The sequence below is a fragment of the Curcuma longa genome, chromosome 10 (genome assembly GCF_044706935.1).
Source record: "Curcuma longa cultivar G26 ecotype Majalengka, Jawa Barat chromosome 10, ITB_CL_G26_1.1, whole genome shotgun sequence".
Lineage (NCBI taxonomy): Eukaryota > Viridiplantae > Streptophyta > Magnoliopsida > Zingiberales > Zingiberaceae > Curcuma > Curcuma longa.
This window is the reverse complement of record NC_133870.1, coordinates 7,046,295-7,067,238: the sequence shown is the minus strand read 5'-3', so window position 1 is coordinate 7,067,238 and position 20,944 is coordinate 7,046,295. Positions and strand designations below refer to the sequence as shown.

Sequence of the window (20,944 nt, the reverse complement as noted above, 5' to 3'; positions counted from 1 at the left end):
ATTTTTTCTATCATCATACCTCACATAATTACCTCTTCCTCTTGCTCTTCTACGACCTCTTGTAAATGTTTGATTTCTTTTATCAAATTGAGAAGGTTGTTCATCTCTCCCTTGACCACGACCATATATTGAACTTCGTCCTCTGACTCGTCTTTGGCCTCTACCTCTATTAGAAGGCCCCTTCTTTAATCTTAAGTTAGTCTTTGCTTGCAACACATGTTATGATTGTTCTTGCTTTCCACGTACGTATGGTACATCCTTTCTTCATGAGCCCGTAATGATCCGTTTAATTCATCAATGATCATAGTCTCTAAATCTATGGAATCTTCAATTGCAAACAACATGATTAAATTTTGTGCTAAGAGAGCGTAGTACATTTTCAATCACCCGAACATTAGACATGATTTCTCCAAGTTTCTTCATTTGATTGACAACAACAAAAATTCTTGTAAAATAATTGGAGATATGTTTACTCTCCTTCATAAAGAGTGATTAAAACTCAACCCTTAGAGTTTAAATTCTTTGGTGTTGTCTCATTGACTATCTTCTCGAACATGTAATCATCCAAACCTTGATGGATGATAGTAAGAGCATATTGATCTTTTTTTTCTTTTTTTCTCTAAAGCATCCTTTTAGTTTTAAGGTAGAGTTGCAACATCTAAGGACTCTCTCAACAATATTGTAATGACTTATATTGTAAAAGACTTGTCTTACAAAAAAAAAAAATTTATTATCAACTTTATATTACATGAGTATTTATACTACTCAATAGACATTTATAGACCACATATCATTAATTATATACATGAACTTATTCTATATAAATACATGAATTATAAGATTCATGTTTCACTTGATTCATGTATTTCAAATATTATTTATTATGGAGGTATCTAAGTTTAATTCAAATCGGTTGGAGTAACAGCAACCTGATTTGAGATTTAGTTTCGTCATAGGCCTTGCCATATCCATCCCCATCCAAATAAAAGAACTGCGCCGTCCGAGGGATGTTAACTGCTATATTGACGAAGTACTCCTCTAATGGAGAATCCCAAGTAAGAGATCCATTCAATTCTCGCCAATATTTCCTCATCCATTCGCTTATATCCCTCCTCGCCACTTCCTCTGAGACACCTTTCTCGTGCATGTAGCACTGAATACATTTCTCCACGTCGCCTCTTTCTAGCTCATCCTGTACGTATGTAATTAAATATTGTTAATTTGATTATATATATTCCAATGAATTTGATTGATAATTAATTAATTACTTCGACGACTAGCTAGATATAATAATTATCTATATTTATATTTATTTACCGTGGAAGTGCCCATATCGTCGTAAAGACGAAAAAGTATGTTGGAGGCGCGTCTGATCTGATAATAACTGCTGGGAAAATTTTTCAAGGCCTCTGCAGTTAAGTCTTTGGCCGCACAGAAAGCATGAAACAGACAGAGTGGGCCTGCTACTGATACCAATCCATTCTCCAAGTACTCCTGACCTTGGGGGTTTGGCCATGGTGGAACCATTTTGCTTCCTCAATGTATGATTTGCATTGATCTCCCCACTGAATTAAAATTTAATATATATATATCAACAGCTCATTCAATAACAAATAAGAAGAAGAAGAAAATTGAATTAATTAGCTAGTGTTTATCATTAATTTACTGCTATCTTTAAGCCAGGCACAACGTCCAATCCCGTCTCCTTCATCACCCGATAGCCTTCTTCGTGCACCAGGTTGAAGATTGCAAAGAAACATAATTTCATGTATTCTGGAAGCTTGTCCATGGCACTTAAGTCCCATCTGCAACAAATTAAACTTGTTCGATCGAGCTTAGATATATAGTTGAGATAAATAAATGATTGTGAATGCTAATTTGTCACCTGTCGATGGCATCAGTGAAGAGCTGGAGTTCATCCAAGGTTCCATAGACATCGTAAATATCATCAATTAATGTGATCAAGCATATTGCCTTTGTTACGATCATTCTGCATCTCCAGCTATCTGGTTCATAAGTGAAACCAATTAAGTCCCCACAGATAGTTTTCAAGTAATCTGTCTCTGAAAAATGGCAGCTTCTCTACAAGCCCGAGCTCTGACCACCATCTGCGTGTAAAAAGTAATTAATATTAATTATGCTTTGAAATTGTTATATATTATAAAAACTTCGAAATTGTATGATTGGTTGCGATTGATTTACTTGGAGAGCTCTTTGAGTTCACTGTTGTACATGTCCTGAACCAGATTGTAGTCGAGATTAGCAAACTCCAGTAGGAGAGGGTCGATGGTATCGTCGCCACGGCATGCTTCGATGAACCACCTGTGATGCACTCTCTCCAACTGCCAATTCAGTGGAAGCTGCAGCGCATGGGCCACCTGTTCTCTGAGACCGCCTGCCTCATGAACAGATCCCTCCTCCATGAATCCTTTCAGCTGCTCCGTCGCGAAATCCATGGCTTCCTTCAGCACACTCTCTCCTTCCTTCTCCCAGTAGGAAGCTTCGTACAGACTCAGAAGCCCTTTGATCCGGTTCTCACAGCGAACTTCGAAGTTTCCCTTCTCGTCTCTAAATGTCTCGAACAAATCTAAGTAATATATATAATTTTGCAGACAGGATTAGACATGCATTGCATGATCGATCACAACGACTGTGAATTAAGCGATTGATATATATTAAGTAGCTAGTGATATAATCATTGATTGATTAATTAATTACCTTGGGAAACAGAGAGGCCATTGGCTCTGAGGAGCCTGAAGAGCAGCGACGTGGCATGGAGATCGTCCTTCAGCTGCGAGCTCACGTGGTCTAAAGAAGCATGAAGACGACTCAAAACGTCTGCAATCTCGTCTTTGAAGTGGTAAGCCACGCCCAGCTGTTGCAGGTGGTCGATCAGTTGAAGTTGCTCTGCTACTTGCTGCTTCTCGCGTATTAGATTCCTGGTCTGCTCCTTCAGTACGTTTATCCTCTCGCGTGTCTCTTCTCGTTGCACCTGCAGAAAACAAAACAAAGGTTACACATAACACATAAAAATTTCGACGATCGATCGACCAACAACCACACTCACATACCGTGGGGGTGCTCGTGAGGGAGTGCAGATGCTCGTCCGTCCATATGTTTGGATTTCCGCTCTTGTTTGCAATAAAAAAATGTTGAATCTTAACTCCGATTTGGTGGAAGGAGAAGAACAAGTGCACGTATATATAGAGATCCAGAGCAATTAAGCTTCACGTCATGCTACAGACACTCATTGTATATATATATATTCATGGTTCGGCACGTGGAATTTAGTATTAATTATCAATGAACTATTACAGAGATTCCATAATAATTTATGAATTTTTCCCCTGTCTTTTTTTTGGAAACATCGAAGATAGAATGAAAGTTTATATAAACAAACGACACGATCATTCTTTTGTTCTGGTTTGATTTGATGGTTATTTATGAGGCTGAGGAATTAGTGTCGGACAACCGAAGGCTTTTCCTACGATTTATCGAATCTGTGTAGATCAATACATGTCAGAGGATTGGTCGGGAGCTATAAAAAAAGAAAATATTTTATGCAAAAATATATGTATATTTGAATTTATTATTATATTTGAGTTTCTTATTTTGAAGTGGCAATAAATTTGATGAAATAATATGATATTTTTAAGAAAAAGAAAATAAAAGAATACAAAAAATTAGAATAAAGGAAGACCAACCGAATCGTGTGTGTGTGTCTATATATATATATATATATATATAAAATCAGCATGCAGTATTAATTTATATACACGAGGTAGAATGTTTTTTTTTCTAGACTGTCTACTCAATTAATTTAAAGTAAAATTTATGCAACTCAGAATTCCTTCAAAATATTTATTTTTAGTAAGATTTTTAATTGTAATTCTTTTTGAGTGATTTATCATTATATAAGTAATATAACACCCGAAGGAGGCTTTAACCCTTATTCCAGTATAAGTTGGGCAGTAAACTTAGCTGCCTTCTCAATTGTTGCATATATATAATTCCTCAAATATGAAACTAAATGCCATGATCCGGAGATTTCAACTTCTATATGGAAGTTAGCCTCCTTGTTCGGACAATATTCATTCTTACATTAAAATTCATAAATAATACCCAACAAGGGTATACAGGCTATACGAACATTAATATGCAATACTTTATTCATTGATATAGATAATATTCAATCTCAAAACTTGACTTAACCATACCATGACATGACTGACAACTAACCTCATGTATATAATGAAATGAACAATGCTAAAATAATAAAATGTACAAGTAACCTACTATGCAAATAAAACAAATTTAATGGACTTTGTATAAACTGTCTCCATAACTATCATTGAGTATCTTTGAATAATCGCCCAACTTTATTGATAAAGCCTCAAAAAATACCCCAAGTCTGTGAATCTAGAGGCACTACAACAATTTAGTAATTAGCGACAAAATAAATTCGTCGCTAACCTAAATATTTCGTCGCTAACCTAATTTTGCGACGATAATTTTATGTCGCTAGTATCGTCGCTATAGGGTTGTCGCAAAATATAGTTAGCGACGAATTTTAACAAATTCGTCGCTAATATTAGCGGCGAAATAATAATCGTTGCTAATCTAAAAATATCGTCGCTAATATTAGCGACGAAATATATTCGTCGCTAACTGTCAGAAATAGCGACGATTAAATATTAATTCGTCGCGAACATACTTTCTGAATTGAAGTTGAAATATTACAAGCCATAGGTCCCTATTTATACATGAGTATAGGGACTTATTATTAAAGAGGCAATAGACGATACTATTCTAAACAGAATATTTAATAAACAGAATATTTCGATATATTCTAAACAGAATATTTAATAAAATATTTAATATATAATAATTAAATATTCTAACACCCCCCCTCAAACTCAAGATGGTAGAGTAGAGATCAGCTTGAGTTTGCTCAATAACACATAGAAGCGACCCGGCAAGAGAGACTTGGTGAAGATATCTGCAATCTGATATTCGGTAGACACGGACTGCAATTGCACAGTGCCAGCATCAACATGCTGTCGTACAAAATGGCAATCGATCTCGATGTGCTTAGTGCGCTCATGAAACACATCATTTCGAGAAATTTGAATGGCACTCTGACTATCACAATGAAGATCGGTGGCTGGCGGTTGAGGAATGCCAAGATCAGAGAGAAGTCGTCGAATCCAAAGAAGCTCGGAAGTAGAATCAGCAAGTGCACGATACTCTGACTCAGCACTGGAACGAGAAACGACAGTCTGTTTCTTGCTTCGCCAGGAAACAAGGGAATCACCCAAGAAGAAACAATAACCAGTGATGGAGCGTCGGTCAGTGGGATCACCTGCCCAATCAGCATCAGAGTAACCAGTGAGCACCAATGATGAATCAGCAGAGAAGTGAAGACCATGTAGAAGAGTGCCCTTAATATAGCGAAGAATACGTAATACAGCAGAATGATGAGCTGTACAGGGACTAGTCATGAACTGACTAACGATGTGAACTGCATGAGCTATGTCAGGACGAGTGACTGTCAGATATATCAGGGAGCCCACTAACTGGCGATAGAGTGTGGGGTCCTCAAGAGGGGCGCCATCGAGAGGAGTGAGACGACAGTTTGCCTCAAGTGGAGTTGATGCAGTCTTGCTGTCAGTCAGACCAGCACGGGAGATGAGGTCAGAAGCATACTTTGCCTGGGACAAATAGATACCATCTGCCGTGTCGGAAATCTCAAGACCTAGAAAGTAACGCAGCTTACCAAGACTCTTCATATCAAAATGCTGATGAAGATAGGTCTGCAAATCAGATATTCCAGAGGCATCGTCTCCAGTGATCACCATATCATCAACATATAACAATAGAATAATAATCCCGGATGAGGAGCGACGAATGAATAAAGCAGAGTCATAGGGAGAGGCGGTAAACCCATACTGAATAAGTGCTGAGCTGAACTTGGCGAACCAAGCTCGTGGTGCCTGCTTCAGACCATAAAGAGCACGACGTAACTTACATACCTTCCCCGAAATGTCTGAACCTGGCGGCGGACTCATATAAACCTCCTCAGAAAGATCTCCATGAAGAAAAGCATTCTTCACATCCAACTGGTGAAGAGACCATCGACGAGCAGCAGCAATAGCTAAAAGACAACGTAGAGAAGTCAAACGGGCAACAGGAGCAAATGTCTCTTCATAGTCAATGCCGTACTCCTGTAAGAAACCTCTGGCCACAAGACGAGCTTTGTAGCGCTCAACAGATCCATCAGAATTTGTTTTGATCTTGTACACCCATTTGCAGTTAATAGGTTTCTTGCCAGGTGGTAGATCAACGATATCCCAAGTCCCAGTCTTCTCAAGAGCCTGCAGTTCCTCAGACATAGCCTCACGCCACATTGGATCACAGTTTGCCTCACGAAAAGTCCTAGGCTCATGGTTAGATAGAATGGCAGAGAAACAATGGTAATCAAGGAGATGAGAAGGAGGACGACTTACACGGGTTGAACGTCGACCAGTGGCAGCAGGGACTTGAGATGCTTGTTCAAGAGACGCAGATGAGTCAGCTTGAGGTGACGGGGAAGCATCGACAGTGTCAATAGGAATCTGTGTGAGCTCGGGACCTGCAGAAGAAGGAGATGGATCCAAAACAAAGAAAGGGGAATCAGTTGTTGACGGGGAAGCATCGGCAGTGTCAACATGAATCTGTGTGAGCTCGGGATCTGCAGAAGAAGGAGGTGGATCCAAAACAAAGAAAGGAGAATCAGTATGAAAAGGAATGGTAAATTTGGACTCAGAAGAGAACATCTTATGTTCCCAAAAGGTGACATGACGAGAAATACGAATTCGATTTGACACAGGATCCCAACAACGATAGCCTTTATGTTCTACCCCATATCCCAATAAACAACACAGACGATTCTGAGGCTCCAATTTGTTTCGTTCATGTGGGGGAAGGTGGACGAAACTGACACAGCCAAATGGACGAAGAATGGAGTAATCTGGTGGCTGACCAAAGAGTTTCTCGTAAGGAATGGCATCCTGAAGTACAGAAGAAGGCATCCGGTTGATTGTATAGACAGCAGTAAGGGCAGCTTCTCCCCAAAACCGATCAGGACACGAAGCAGAAAGGAGCATGGCACGAACAGTATCTAGAATGTGCCTATGTTTACGTTCAGCCCTACCATTTTGTTGTGAAGTGTAAGGACATGAACGTTGAACAACAGTGCCCTGGGTAGAAAGAAAATTGAGAAAGGTAGAATCATTATATTCCAAAGCATTGTCAGTGCGGAGTGTTTTAATAGGACATGAGAATTGTGTTTGAATCATTTTTGCAAATGTGGAGTAAGTTGAGGCAAGTTCAGAACGATTTTTCAAAAAATAAATCCAAGTGAATCGGGAATAATCATCAACAAAGATTACAAAATATCGATAACCTTTGAACGTTCCAATGGGAGAGGGCCCCCAAATATCTGAGTGAACTAGGGAAAAAGGTTTATCAGCAATAGAATGATTATTTGAGAAAGAGAGTGCTGGTTGTTTGCCAAGCTTGCAATGCACACAATCAAAAGATTCAAATTTAATAGAACCAAAAAAACCTTTAGTAGCAAGAGATCGGAGGTTATGTGATGAAGCATGTCCAAGTCTGAGATGCCACTGATAGATGGAAGAAGGAGAAACGACAGCAGAGATAGAAGGAAAGGGTTGAAGGGAACAAAGCTCAAACAGGCGACCCTTCTTGCGCCCCGTCCCAAGAATCTGGCCCGTCTGCGAATCTTGAACCTGTACACCAGAAGACGTGAAAATAACAGTAAGTCCCTGCTCAACCAACTGACCAATAGAAACAAGGTTTAATGTTAAATGGGGAATGTAGTAGACATCTTGGAGAGATGGTGAAGTGGCATGACCAGTATGTGTGATTTTCATGGGGGCACCATTTGCAGTGTGAATGGGAGGCGAGGTGGTGAGAGGTTTTATAGAATGTAGCAGATTAATGTTAGAGGTCATATGGTTGCAACAAGCAGAATCTAAGAACCATTGTTGGTTACCTGATGTGGTGGCTAATGAAGGTTTGGTAGATAAAACCTGAGTGAGTAGTTTATGGATATCCATAAGGGTAGGAGTAGTGGGCTGAGGCGGCTGCAAAACCTTTGTGACGGCGGCTATGGAGGAGGAAGAACCAGCTGTAGAAGATCTGCGACTCAGTTTTGGGCAGTTCTGACGGACATGACCCTTTTTGTGGCAATAACGACACTCAATGTTGGGGCAATGAGTGTAAGCATGTTCAGCATTCGGACAACGACGACATCTAGCAGACTTGTCCGATCGAGCATTAACACGATCCATATTGAGAGACATAAAGAAAGAATCCAAGGAAGTAATTCAGATCCGAAAGTAACGAAATCAAAATCTGACCACACAGATGCGTCGACGATCGAAGCAGGAGTCGACGATCAAAATTCGGCCACCGGAGTTCTCAAAATTGCTAAAGCACCTTGAGGGAAGGGACCGACATATGTTGATAAGAATTGCACTTTGCCGGAAAGGAGTTTGTGGATTTTGGCAGTGTTGAGAGGGGAGCATTTTGATGAAGCATGGGATTTTTGACCTGAGTCGGATTCTTGTGTTCACCCAGAGAAGTATTTGAAGAAGGGAAGGTGGCGGCGGCCTCTGTTCGCGTGGCGTCGGGAGACGGTCGCTGATCGCCTGGTGGTGTCAAACTCCCGGGACGGCAAGCAAGAGACGGCGTCACGTGGATTTATTAATGCCACGTTGTCCACCTTCTTCATGCAATATCATTAATCGTCTCCTTCTTCCATTTAACTTGCTTCTTAATAATCTATGATCATCTCAAACGCGAGAGAGAGAGAGAGAGAGGAACCAAGGCTGAAGCACGCTCATGGATGGCGGAAGGAGAAGAAGAGAAGGTACGAGTCGGATGGTGGCGGCGGCACAGGGAAGAGAAAAGAAGCAACGTTAGGGTTTTCCTCGCTCTGATACCATGTCAGAAATAATCGTATACTTTCTGAATTGATTGAAATATTACAAGCCATAGGTCCCTATTTATACATGAGTATAGGGACTTATTCTAGACGATATATTCTAAACAGAATATTTCGATATATTCTAAACAGAATATTTAATAAAATATTTAATATATAATAATTAAATATTCTAACAGTAATATCGTTCAAATCTCCACCACAATCATTATCGCTATATTCAAACTTGAAATTATTAGATGGTGAAAAAAATAAATCAAGATTTATCATACCTTTAATATAGCAAAGAATTCTCTTAGCAATCTTAAAGTGGATGGTAGTGATTGTATCAAGCTCCACAAATTTACTTTTATCACCTGTCATATGGTTGTTGGCTCCATTACCAAGATACCACGTGTTTGTTTTCCCAGTAGATTCCTCATTGAGTGTAAGAAATAAGGATTGCTCATCTTTTTTTGTTCTCTATTACATTTGCCTCTTCATCTTTCATATTTGAATGACACTACTCCCAAGCATAATGTTTAAATTTATAACAAGTATAACATTCAATTTGATAATTATTTTTTCTATCATCATACTTCACATAATTACCTCTGCCTCTTGCTCTTCTATGACCTCTTGCAAATATTTAATTTCTTTTATCAAACTGAGAAGGTTGTTTATCTCTCCCTTGACTATGATCACATATTGAACTTCGACCTCTGCCTCGTCCTTGGCCTCTACCTCTATTAGAAGGCCCCTTCTTTGATCTTCAAGTTAGTCTTTGCTTGTAATAATACATGTTCTGATTATTCTTGCTTTCCATGGTTCATCCTTTCTTCACGAGCTCGTAATGATCTGTTTAATTCATCAACGATCATAGTCTCTAAATCTATGGAATCTTCAATTGCAATAACAACATGATTAAATTTTGTGTCAAGAGAATGTAGTACTTTTTCAATCACCAGAACGTTAGACATGGTTTCTCCAAGTTTCTTCATTTGATTGACAACAACAAAAAGTTTTATAAAATAATCAGAGATATATATGTTCATTTTCCTTCATAAAGAGTGATTCAAACTCAGCCCTTAGAGTTTGAATTCACACCTTCTTTACCTTGTTCACTCTCATAATAGAGTTGTGAAGCATTTCCCACGCTTTCTTTGATGTTGTCTCATTGACTATCTTCTCGAACATGCCATCATCCAAACCTTGATGGATGATAGTAAGAACATGTTAATCTTTTTATTCTTTTTTTTCTCTAAAGCATCCTTTTGGTTTGAGGTAGAGTTGCCATGCACATATAAGGGCTCTTCAAAACCATGCTTAATAATATCTCATACTCCTTAGGATCTGAGTATAGCTTTCATTCTAAGTGATCAATTCTCATAATTGAGTTTGATATCAAAAAGAAAAGAATTTTGATGTCATTGGCTCTGATACCACTTTATTGGAAGATAGTAGACTCGTAAAAACTTACTAGAAAGAAAAGAAGAACAATAGTATAATGACTTGTATTGCAAAAGACTTGTCTTACAATATAAAATGATTTATTATCGACTTTACATTACATGAGTATTTATACTACTCAATAGATATTTCTAGACCACATATCATTAATTACATACATGAACTTATTTTATATAGATACATGAATTATAAGATTCATGTTTCACTTGGTTCATGTATTTTAAATATTTATTATGGATGTATCCAAGTTTAATTCAAATAGGTTGGAGTAACAGCAACATGATTTGAGATTTAGTTTCGCCATACGCCTTGCCATATCCATCCCCATCCTGATAAAAGAACTGCGCCGTCCGAGGGATGTTAACTTCTACATTGATGAAGTACTCCTCTAATGGAGAATCCCAAGTAAGAGATCCATTCAATTCTCACCAACATTTCCTAATCCATTCGCTCATATCCCTCCTCGCCACTTCCTCTGAGACACCTTTCTCGTGCATGTAGCACTGGATACATTTCTCCACGTCGCCTCTTTCTAGCTCATCCTGTACGTAGTATGTAAATATTAATTGTTTGATTATATTATATTCCAATGGATTTGATGGATTAATTACTTCGACTAGATATAATAATTATCTATATTTATTTATATATATTTACCGTGGAAGTGCCCACATCGTCGTAAAGACGAAAAAGGATGCTGGAGGAGCGTGTGATCTCATCATAATAACTGGGAAAAATTTTCAAGGCCTCTGCAGTTAAGTCTTTGGCCGCACAGTAAGCATGACACAGAGAGAGTGGACCAGCTATTGATACCAATCCATTCTCCATGTACTCCTTGACCTTGGGGGTTTGGCCATGGTGGAACCATTTTGCTTCCTCAAAGTATGATTTGCATTGATCTACCCACTGAAAATGTAGTACCAACAACTCATATTTCAATAACTCAAAAGAAGAAGAAGAAGAAGAAGAAGAAGAAGAAGAAGAAGAATGAAATAGCGTTTATATATAATTTAATTTACTGCTATCTTTAAGTGAGGCACAATGTCCAATCCCGTCTCCTTCATCGCCCGATAGCCTTCTTCGTGCACCATGTTGAAGATTGCAAAGAAACATAATTTCATGTATTCTGGAAGTTTGTCCATGGCAGTTAAGTCCCATCTGCAACAAATTAAACTCGCTCGATTGATCTTAGATAGTTGGGATATATAAATAAACATGACTCGACGATGATTGTGAATGCTAATTTGTCACCTGTCGATGGCATCAGTGAAGAGCTGGAGTTCATCCAAGGTTCCATAGACATCGTAAATATCATCAATTAATGTGACCAAGCAGATTGCCTTTGTTTGGATCATTCGGTGTCTCCAGCTATCTGGTTCATAAGTGAAACCAAGTCCACAACAAAAAATCATTAAATTAGCGACCGACTAATTCCGTCTCTAATCGGTCGCTATTCGGGATTAGCGACCGATTAGAGACGGAATCAAACCGACGCGAAAAAATTGGTCGCTGACGTCATCATAGCGACGGAAATTATATTTCCGTCTCTAATTAGAGACGGACTTTATAATTCCGTCTCAAATTATTAGCGACGGAATTTTATTTCCGTCTCTAAAGTTAGAGACGGAATTTTATTTCCGTCTCTAAAGTTAGAGACGGAATTATAAAGTCCGTCTCTATATTTAGAGACGGAAATATATTTTCCGTCGCTAATTAGCGACGGGAATATAAATATTCCGTCTCTAAAGCCGATAATTTGACACGTGCAACCCTACCACAACTAGCGACGGAAGTTTTTTTTCCGTCGCTAATTAGCGACGGAAATAATAGGTCCGTCGCTAAATCCCAAAATGGCCACGTGGATTGCCTTGCAAATAGCGACGGGCATTTAAAATTATCCGTCGCTATATAGCGACGGATTTATTAATATCCGTCGCTATTTATTTTAAATTTTTTTTTATTTTTTAGTTTTTTCATTTTCCCTGTATACATAACTCATCAATAACAACACAACACATAATACAATATCAACACATATCAATAAAACAACACATCTAATACAATATCTAACATAACACAAATGTTGAACATCTAATACAACCTCTAAATCCAACATCTATTACAACACAAATGTCCAACAATCTGATACAATTACATCAATATATCTGCATATACTGATACTGTCTAAAATGTCAAAATACAATAACATAGTATAACACAAATGTATACTGTGCATGCTGTGGCTGCTGAGCATGAGGCAAAGGTTTGATTCAGCAGATACACATGGCGGTGTGTGCAGTAAATGAAGAAATGGTTTGGAAACAATTTGCTACCTCATTGTCATTAAGGTGTGTGTTACTGGAAGAAAACATGTCTGCAAGTGCCAAGGCTTTCAGGTCAGGAGACGAATTTTCCTTTGATCTGTCTCTTTGCTAGCTGAAGAATCATCAATATCAACAAGTGCTTGAGGATACTTTTGTTTCTCCTCACGAACAGCAAGTCCTGCAGCAAGAGCATCATGCTTTGCAAGTACCTTCTGCAGAAAGTCATTCAAAGCAAGTCCTTGGCTAAGCAGCTCCTCGTCTCTGCTAAATATCAAGTATTAATCTGATCATGGTTGAGTAGAACAAGCATTCTGAAACCTCAGTAACTAGGATCAAGTTAGCACATGAAATTTGAATACTTCATGATTACATCTACTGATGATCAATTGAGCATACATACAACTAACTAATGCATCTAAAACAGAAAAATCAAGAAACAAAAGTCAATTGATACACTTAAGCACAGTGAGTTAGCACAGTGAGTTGCTACCTGTGTCCTTGTGTGGCAGTCACGGTGTTTGATCCTCAAGATCAGAATTGTGTGCATGTAATGTAGAGCCATTATGCAGGAATGTCATATCTCACAAATACTTGATAGTTTTTTTAAAAAATATAAATAAAAATATACAATGCTTAAAAGATAACATAAAACATGCAACGCATAAGAAAAAACACCATACTGGAACTAGATGGACTGAACAGGCTCATCTTAGCTTACTCATAAGAAAGGTAGAGTTAAGAGGAAAATAATGTAACTATCACATGTTTTGAACAGAAAAAATTCAGCATCTTTCTATTCATGTCTTTGACAGATTCACCAAACATGGCTAATATAGATGAGAGGACTTACGAAGTCGTGTTCACAAGATGCACAACTCTTTGTCTGTAAGTGCGGCATTGACTGACAAGATCAACAATTACCTCCTGTTTAAGCCCCTGGATACAGACATCTTCTAGAAGTTAAACCAAAATATTGGAACAAGAAGTCCCAAAACCAATAGCAAGTAGACAAATATAGGAAAAACTATGAGAACTTACTGTCAGTGCAAGACATTGAACCTTCAGATTCTTACTCCCAATACGTTTCCTGATGATCTTTACAGCATCTCTACAGCATTAATAAAAACAAATTGACAGTTTCAATGAATCCATGATATTGATGACAATGATGAGTTTCAATGAAATTGACAGTTGACAGTAATTACCTGACTCAATAAGTTAGTTGCCTCATTAACGATATCGCTAAATCTGTCATCATCTAGCCAAAAGTAAATCAAAAGTAAACCCAAAGTATTTAATAAGCAAAAGTTAGCATTTACAATTTAGAAACAAAGTTCAGAAGCTGCAGTAAATGATAGAACCACTGGAATGTCACGTCACATACAAACGTAAGTCAGTGAACAGTTCAAAACAACATTGTCACATGCTATACAATTGTCAACATAAGTTCAAAATCTAAATAGGAAGCAGGAGAATCATCGCAGGAAGTTGATCATCAGCAATTGTGCCACAGATTAGAGTCCAAAGATAGTGTCTGTCCTTGCAAAAAAAATTACAAAGATAAAAGGGTCAGATAGTGTCTGTCCTTCCAAAACCTAAAGATAGAATAAGAAGTCTCAAGCTGGCTAAGAACCATAAAAGCAAGATACACAAACATGTAGACGGATATAAATTTACTTAAAAAAATTATACTTACCTCGCAGTCACCTACTGATCAGGGGCATTAGGGTCCTGAGTCTCATCGTTTACGAAGTCTGCGAATGATTGAGTACAACCAGGTGGGAGTGGCGGTACACTCATGTTCAGTATCAATGTCCTCATCTCCGCTAGTTGTTGATCGTGTGCCCTGTGCATCGCCTCTAATGCGGATAGACGATTCTTTAAATCTTGATTTTCTTCTCTTAGCGATGTTAGAAATGCAAAATCGACAGAAAAAAGCTTAGGGCTTACCTTTGGAGAGTTTCGCGAGCTAGGGTTCGGAGCTACGAAGGGAGGCTTCGCTGGAGCTAGGGATCTGAGCTACGGTCCGGAGATAGGGAGGGAGCTAGGGTTGGCCGGAGGAGAGATCGGTGGAGTGCCAGACGAGACGCAGTCGGTGGAGTGCCGGAGGAACGGAGAGAGGAGAAGCAGGCGAGGAGAGGGAGCAGTCGGGAAAGGGAGCAAGAAGCCGGAGAGGAGAGTTCGCCGGAGAGAGGAGAACGCAGCGGAGAGGAGAAATCACCGAGAAAGCCGAGAGGCGAGAAAGCCGAGAGGAGAATCGCGGAACCCTAAAAATCGGCGAAAAGCCAAGAGATGCAGCGAAAAAGTTTCGGCGGAACCCTAAAAAACGCTAACTAGCGACGGACGTATTTATTCCGTCGCTATATACCGACGGAACTATTTTTTTCCGTCGCTATAGCGACGGCATAAATACTTCCGTCGCTAGATTTTAATTTCTGTAAAAAAAAAAAGCGTAATTGGAGAAGACGGAACCATAAAAAATCGACAAGTAGCGACGGAAGTATTTATTCCGTCGCTATAGAGACGGAAAAATAATAATTCCGTCGCTAGATTTTAATTTCTGTAAAAAAAATAGCGTAAATGGAGAAGACGGAACCATAAAAAATCGCTAACTAGCGACGGAAGTATTTATTCCGTCGCTATAGCGACGGAATAAAAATGCTTCCGTCGCTAGTTAGCGACGGATGTTTTCCCCGTCGCTATATAGAGACGGAAAAATTATTCAGTCGCTATATTTAAATTTCTGTAAAATAAAAAATATCGTAATTGGAGACCGAACTTTAATTCCGTCGCTATTCCGTCTCTAAATAGAGACGGAATTAAAGGTCCGTCGCTATTCCGTCTCTAAATAGAGACGGAATTAAAGGTCCGTCGCAAAATCTGTAATTAGAGACGGTTTTAATTTATCCGTCGCTAATGTTAGAGACGGAATTAAATTCCGTCTCTAATTCCGTCTCTATTCTATGGTATTTTTGTGGTGGTCTCCACAGATAGTTTTCAAGTAATCTGTCTCTGAAAAATGGCAGCTTCTCTACAAGCCCGAGCCCCGACCACCATCTGCATGTACGTAAAAAGTAATTAATTAATTATGCTTTGAAATTGTTATATATAAATTATAAAAACTTCGAAATAAAATTGTATGATTAGTTGCGATTGATTTACTTGGAGAGCTCTTTGAGTTCACTGTTGTACATGTCCTGAACCACATTGTAGTCGAGATTAGCAAACTCCAGTAAGAGAGGGTCGATGGTATCGTCGCCACGGCATGCTTCGATGAACCACCTGTGTTGCACTCTCTCCAACTGCCAATTCAGTGGAAGTTGGAGCGCATGGGCCACCTGTTTTCTGAGACCGCCAGCCTCATGAACAGATCCCTCCTCCATGAATCCTTTCAGCTGCTCCGTCGCGAAATCCATGGCTTCCTTCAGCACAGGTCTCTCCTTCCTTCTCCCAGTAGGAAGCTTCGTACAGACTCAGAAGCCCTCTGATCCGGTTCTCACAGCGAACTTCAAAGTTTCCCTTCTCGTCTCTAAATTTCTCGAACAAATCTAAGTAATATAATTTTGCAGACAGAAACAAACATGCACGATCGGTCACAACTGTGAATTAAGCGATTGATATATTAAGCAGTGGCCATTGTCTCATTGATTGATTAATTAATTACCTTGGGAAACAGAGAGGCCATTGGCTCTGAGGAGCCTGAAGAGCAGCGACGTGGCATGGAGATCCTCCTTCAGCTGCGAGCTCACGTGGTCTAAAGAAGCATGAAGACGACTTAAAACGTCTGCAATCTCGTCTTTGAAGTGGTAAGCCACGCCGAGCTGTTGCAGGTGGTCGATCAGTTGAAGTTTCTCTGCTACTTGCTGCTTCTCGCGTATCAGATTCCTGGTCTGCTCCTTCAGCACGTTTATTCTCTCGCGTTTCTCTTCAAGTTGCACCTGCAGAAAACAAATTAAACAAAGGTAACACATATAACAATTTCGACGATCGATCGATCGATCGACCAACAACCACACTCACATACCATGGGGGTGCTCGTGAAGGATTGCAGATTCTCGTCCGTCCATATGTTTGGATGATAATTCGCCGACCGCCGCAAGGGAGCTGCATGACTAGTGCCACTGCATGATCGGACCTGCTGAGTTCGCCGAGCAGCAATGATCATCGGGCGGCGAGGGAGGGCGGATATCATGGGAGCATAACTAGACAATATTGCTTGACAAGTAGCCATTTCCGCTCTTGTTTAATTTGCAATGAATAAAAAAAAAACTTTAATCTTAACTCCGATTTGGTGGAAGGAGAAGAAGAACAAGTGCAGCGTACGTATATATAGAGATCCAGAGCAATTAAGCTTCACGTCATGCTACAGAGACTCATTGTATATATATATATTCATGGTTCGGCACGTGGAATTTAATCTTAATTATCGATGAACTATTACAGAGATTTCATAATAATTTATGAATTTTTTCCCAGTATTTTTTTTTGGAACCATTGAAGATACGAGTGAAAGTTCATATAAACAAATGACACGATCATTCTTCTTTTCTGGTTTGATTTGATGGTTATTGATGAGGCTCAGGAGTAAATTGCTTTTCCCCCCTCCCCTGACACCGCACCCCCTCTCCTCCTCTCTCTCTCCCATTCAAATGACCATTTTACCCTTTTTCTGTTTTTTTAATTTTATTTTATTTATATATATATTTTTTAATTTTAATTTAGTTTTATTTTTTAATTAATTTTGTTTATTATTTTTCATTAATACTTATATATATATTTTTTAATTTTTATTTAGTTTTATTTTTAAATTAATTTTGTTTATTATTTTTTTAAAATTTATTTAGTTTTATTTTTTTAATCAATTTTATTTATTTTTTTTTATCAAATTTTTTTTGTTTTATATAATTTTTAACATAGGTTAGAATCTCTCTCTTTTTTAAATTACCTTCCTAATTCAATACTTAAATTACCCCCCTCCAACTCTTGACACATGTCAGAACCTTCTCTCCCTTTAAATCATCCTTCCCTCTAACCCTTGACACATAACACATGTCAGAATCTCTCATCCTCTTTAAATTACACATTCTCCAACCATTGACACCGATCAAAATACCCCTCAAAAAAATAAAACTAATAAAAAAAAATTGATAAAAAAACTGATTAACAAAAAAATAAAATTTAAAAAAAATAATAAATTAAAAAAATACAAGTATTATGAAAAAAATAATAATTAAAAATAATTAAAAAATAAAATTTATATAAAATTGAAAAAAAAAATAATAAACAAAATTGATTAAAAAATAAAACTAAATAAAATTTATATAAAATTCTAAAAATAAAGTATTGATAAAAAATAATAAATAAAATTGATTAAAAAATAAAATTAAATAAAAATTGGAAAAAAAATATAGTATTGATGAAAAAAATAATAAATTAAATTAATTAAAAAATAAAACAAAATTAAATTAAAATATATGAGAACTATTTTTAAATAAAATTAATTAAAAAATAAACCTAAATAAAAAATTAAAAAATTAAAAAAATAAATAAAAAGAAAAGGATAAGAATGTAATTTGAGAGGGAGAGAGAGGAGGTGGGAGGGGCGGGGGTGCGGTCAGGGGTGGGAAAAGCAGGTCTCGGCTCAGGAATCTTGTGTCGGACAACTGAAGCTTAATTTCTCCTACGATCGAATCTGTGTAGATCAATACATGTCAGAGGATTCGTCGGGAGCCATGTCGAAGAAGTAAATTGGAATTGCTTTAATTAATTGAAATAATTAATAGCCTTGTAGAATGTAGGAGCCCGTTAATAAATTTCCATAAATGTGCAAAAGCAAGCGTTGAAAATTTTAATCAGGATGAAAATTACTCAAGAAATAAGAAATAAGAGAGATGTTTTACAAAAAAAGAAAAAAAGAAAATATTTTTTTATTTGAAAAAATCAACATGCAGTGTTAATTAAGTATATAGACATACATGCGGCTTATGCAAAAATATATGTATATTTGAATTTATTATTATATTTTAGTTTCTTATTTTCAAATGGCAATAAATTTGATGCACTTGGCTTGTTAAGAAAATAATATGATATTTTTAAGAAAAGGAAAACAAAAGAATAAAAAAAATTAGGATAAAGGAAGACCAACCGAATAATCATGTGTATATATATATATATATATATATATATAAAAATTAATACTGCATGCTGATGTTTTCAAATAAGAAACATTCTACCTTTATATATATATATATATATATATATATATGTCTGATATCCCGCGCGACGAAAAAACCCGACTCCCGTACGCGACCGCCCGACCTCTCCTCGTTCATCGTCGCCGTTCTTCACCGTCCGGTCACCGCCGGCCACCATCCCGGACTCGTTGGAAGCGCAACTCGACGGCGCAAATTGTTGGCGTTCTGGATCTCCGTCCTATGTTCCGGATTCTATCCGCTCCGAAAAGCATAGAACCCCACAGGATAAAAATTTTATCCCGCCTGGATCAATTGACAAAGTCTACAAAAGACTAAGTCAATCGATCCTTCAGGATCGCCGATTCCTAAATTACTATCTACGATTTACGACTAGTTCTAGGTACAAAATAAAACTGCGGAAAATAAATCATACCAGAACCTTTTAGATGACCTCGGAATCTTCCTCTGTATTCCTAACTTCTTCCTGGACGTTGGGTGGACAACGGACCTCCAGAAATAAAGGAAGTTCAATCTCCGGATGATGATGCCTTGGATCGCCTTGCTTCTTCTCGCAGCAACTTCGCCTTGTCTCGTCTCCTTGCTAGGATCCGGCCACCACCTTGGAGAAGGAGGTTCGGCCACCTCAAGAGAAGAAGGAGAAGGGGGCGGTGGAAGAAGAAGAAGAAGAAAAGGAGGAAGAAGAAGAGGGAGGTGCGGCGGCAACAAGAAGGAGAAGGAAGAAGAGAAGTTTCCGAAATCGTTTCGATCTCTCTTCTCTTCCCTTGAATGCTCTTGCCGTCCACCCCCTCCCCTCTTTTATAGCCTCACGCCCAAGACCAAGCTCTCTTTGCCAATTCAAAATTTTTCTTTAATTTTGATTGATTCCGCGAACCAATTCTAAATTATAGAAACTTCTTAAATCCTGGCCTTTAGATTGTCTTGCTTGGTTTCTAGCCGTTAGATCTTTTCAGAATTATTTAAAAAATAATTCCAAACCTTATCTTAAGTGGCCGGCCACCTTGGATGGGATTTGGTTCAATCCGTGAACCAACTTTATATTAAAGAAGAAAATAAAACCGAACCGAAGAGATCTCATCCGTCGGATGCAACTTAATCTCATCTAACGGTTACGATATAATCTTCTTTAATATAACTTAATCCCCTTGATCCAATGGCCCTGATTTATTCCCTTGGGCGTGTGGTTCATTGAACCATGCCTGGTTCACCTCGTGAACCGGTTCTTCCTTCCAAAGAGAATTAAAACCGAACCGGAGAGATCTCGTCCATCGGACGCGACTTAATCTCATCCAACGGTTCTAATCTATTCTCTTCTATTCCTCTTTATTTATTTCGATCCAATGGATGCAACTTGATCTAATCCCACGGATACAAGCTGATCTCATCCATTAACTCATCCTACGGTCGAGAACTAATCTCATCCAACGGTTGAGATTAAATCTCATCCGACGGCTGAGAACTAATCTCATCCGTTTGATTGCATCCTTTTGAAGATGTCTTTAGGCTACAGTGGGGACCTCGAGGAGGTATTGGATCTGGCCTTCTGATGGGTTTCGGATCCCGTATTCAACCCCGAATACACACCTACATCCATCAACAACGATCCATTCCACTAGAGGATCATTGTTGCACTACCAATCCAATCCCCAAATTACGTTATGGGTTCCTTCTTATTATTTTATGCATTGCTCCCCGTGTTTAAGATATCGTATGTCCGTCAATTATCTGAGTTCACTGACAACTCAATAATCGACATCTAAGACCTTGAATAGTACCACTCAACCTTATTGTCAGCCGGACCAAGTCCACTTGCAAGATTTGACTTGACAATCCTTATGAGCTCTCCAAGGGGACATCATCAGCCCTACTGGGACACGGATTCCTTCTATAATTAATGGCACACCGTATAAATAGCAACATCACCCAACTTACCGAGAATATTTGATCTG

General features: G+C 38.2%; 2 pseudogenes; both read right to left on the bottom strand.

The window, feature by feature from the left end:
• Window positions 1–904: 904 nt before the first annotated feature.
• On the bottom strand, window positions 905–4,747 carry LOC141835565 (monoterpene synthase 7, chloroplastic-like; annotated as a pseudogene).
• A 5,966-nt stretch (window positions 4,748–10,713) lies between these two features.
• LOC141836553 (monoterpene synthase 7, chloroplastic-like) lies at window positions 10,714–17,014 on the bottom strand (annotated as a pseudogene).
• Window positions 17,015–20,944: the final 3,930 nt, after the last annotated feature.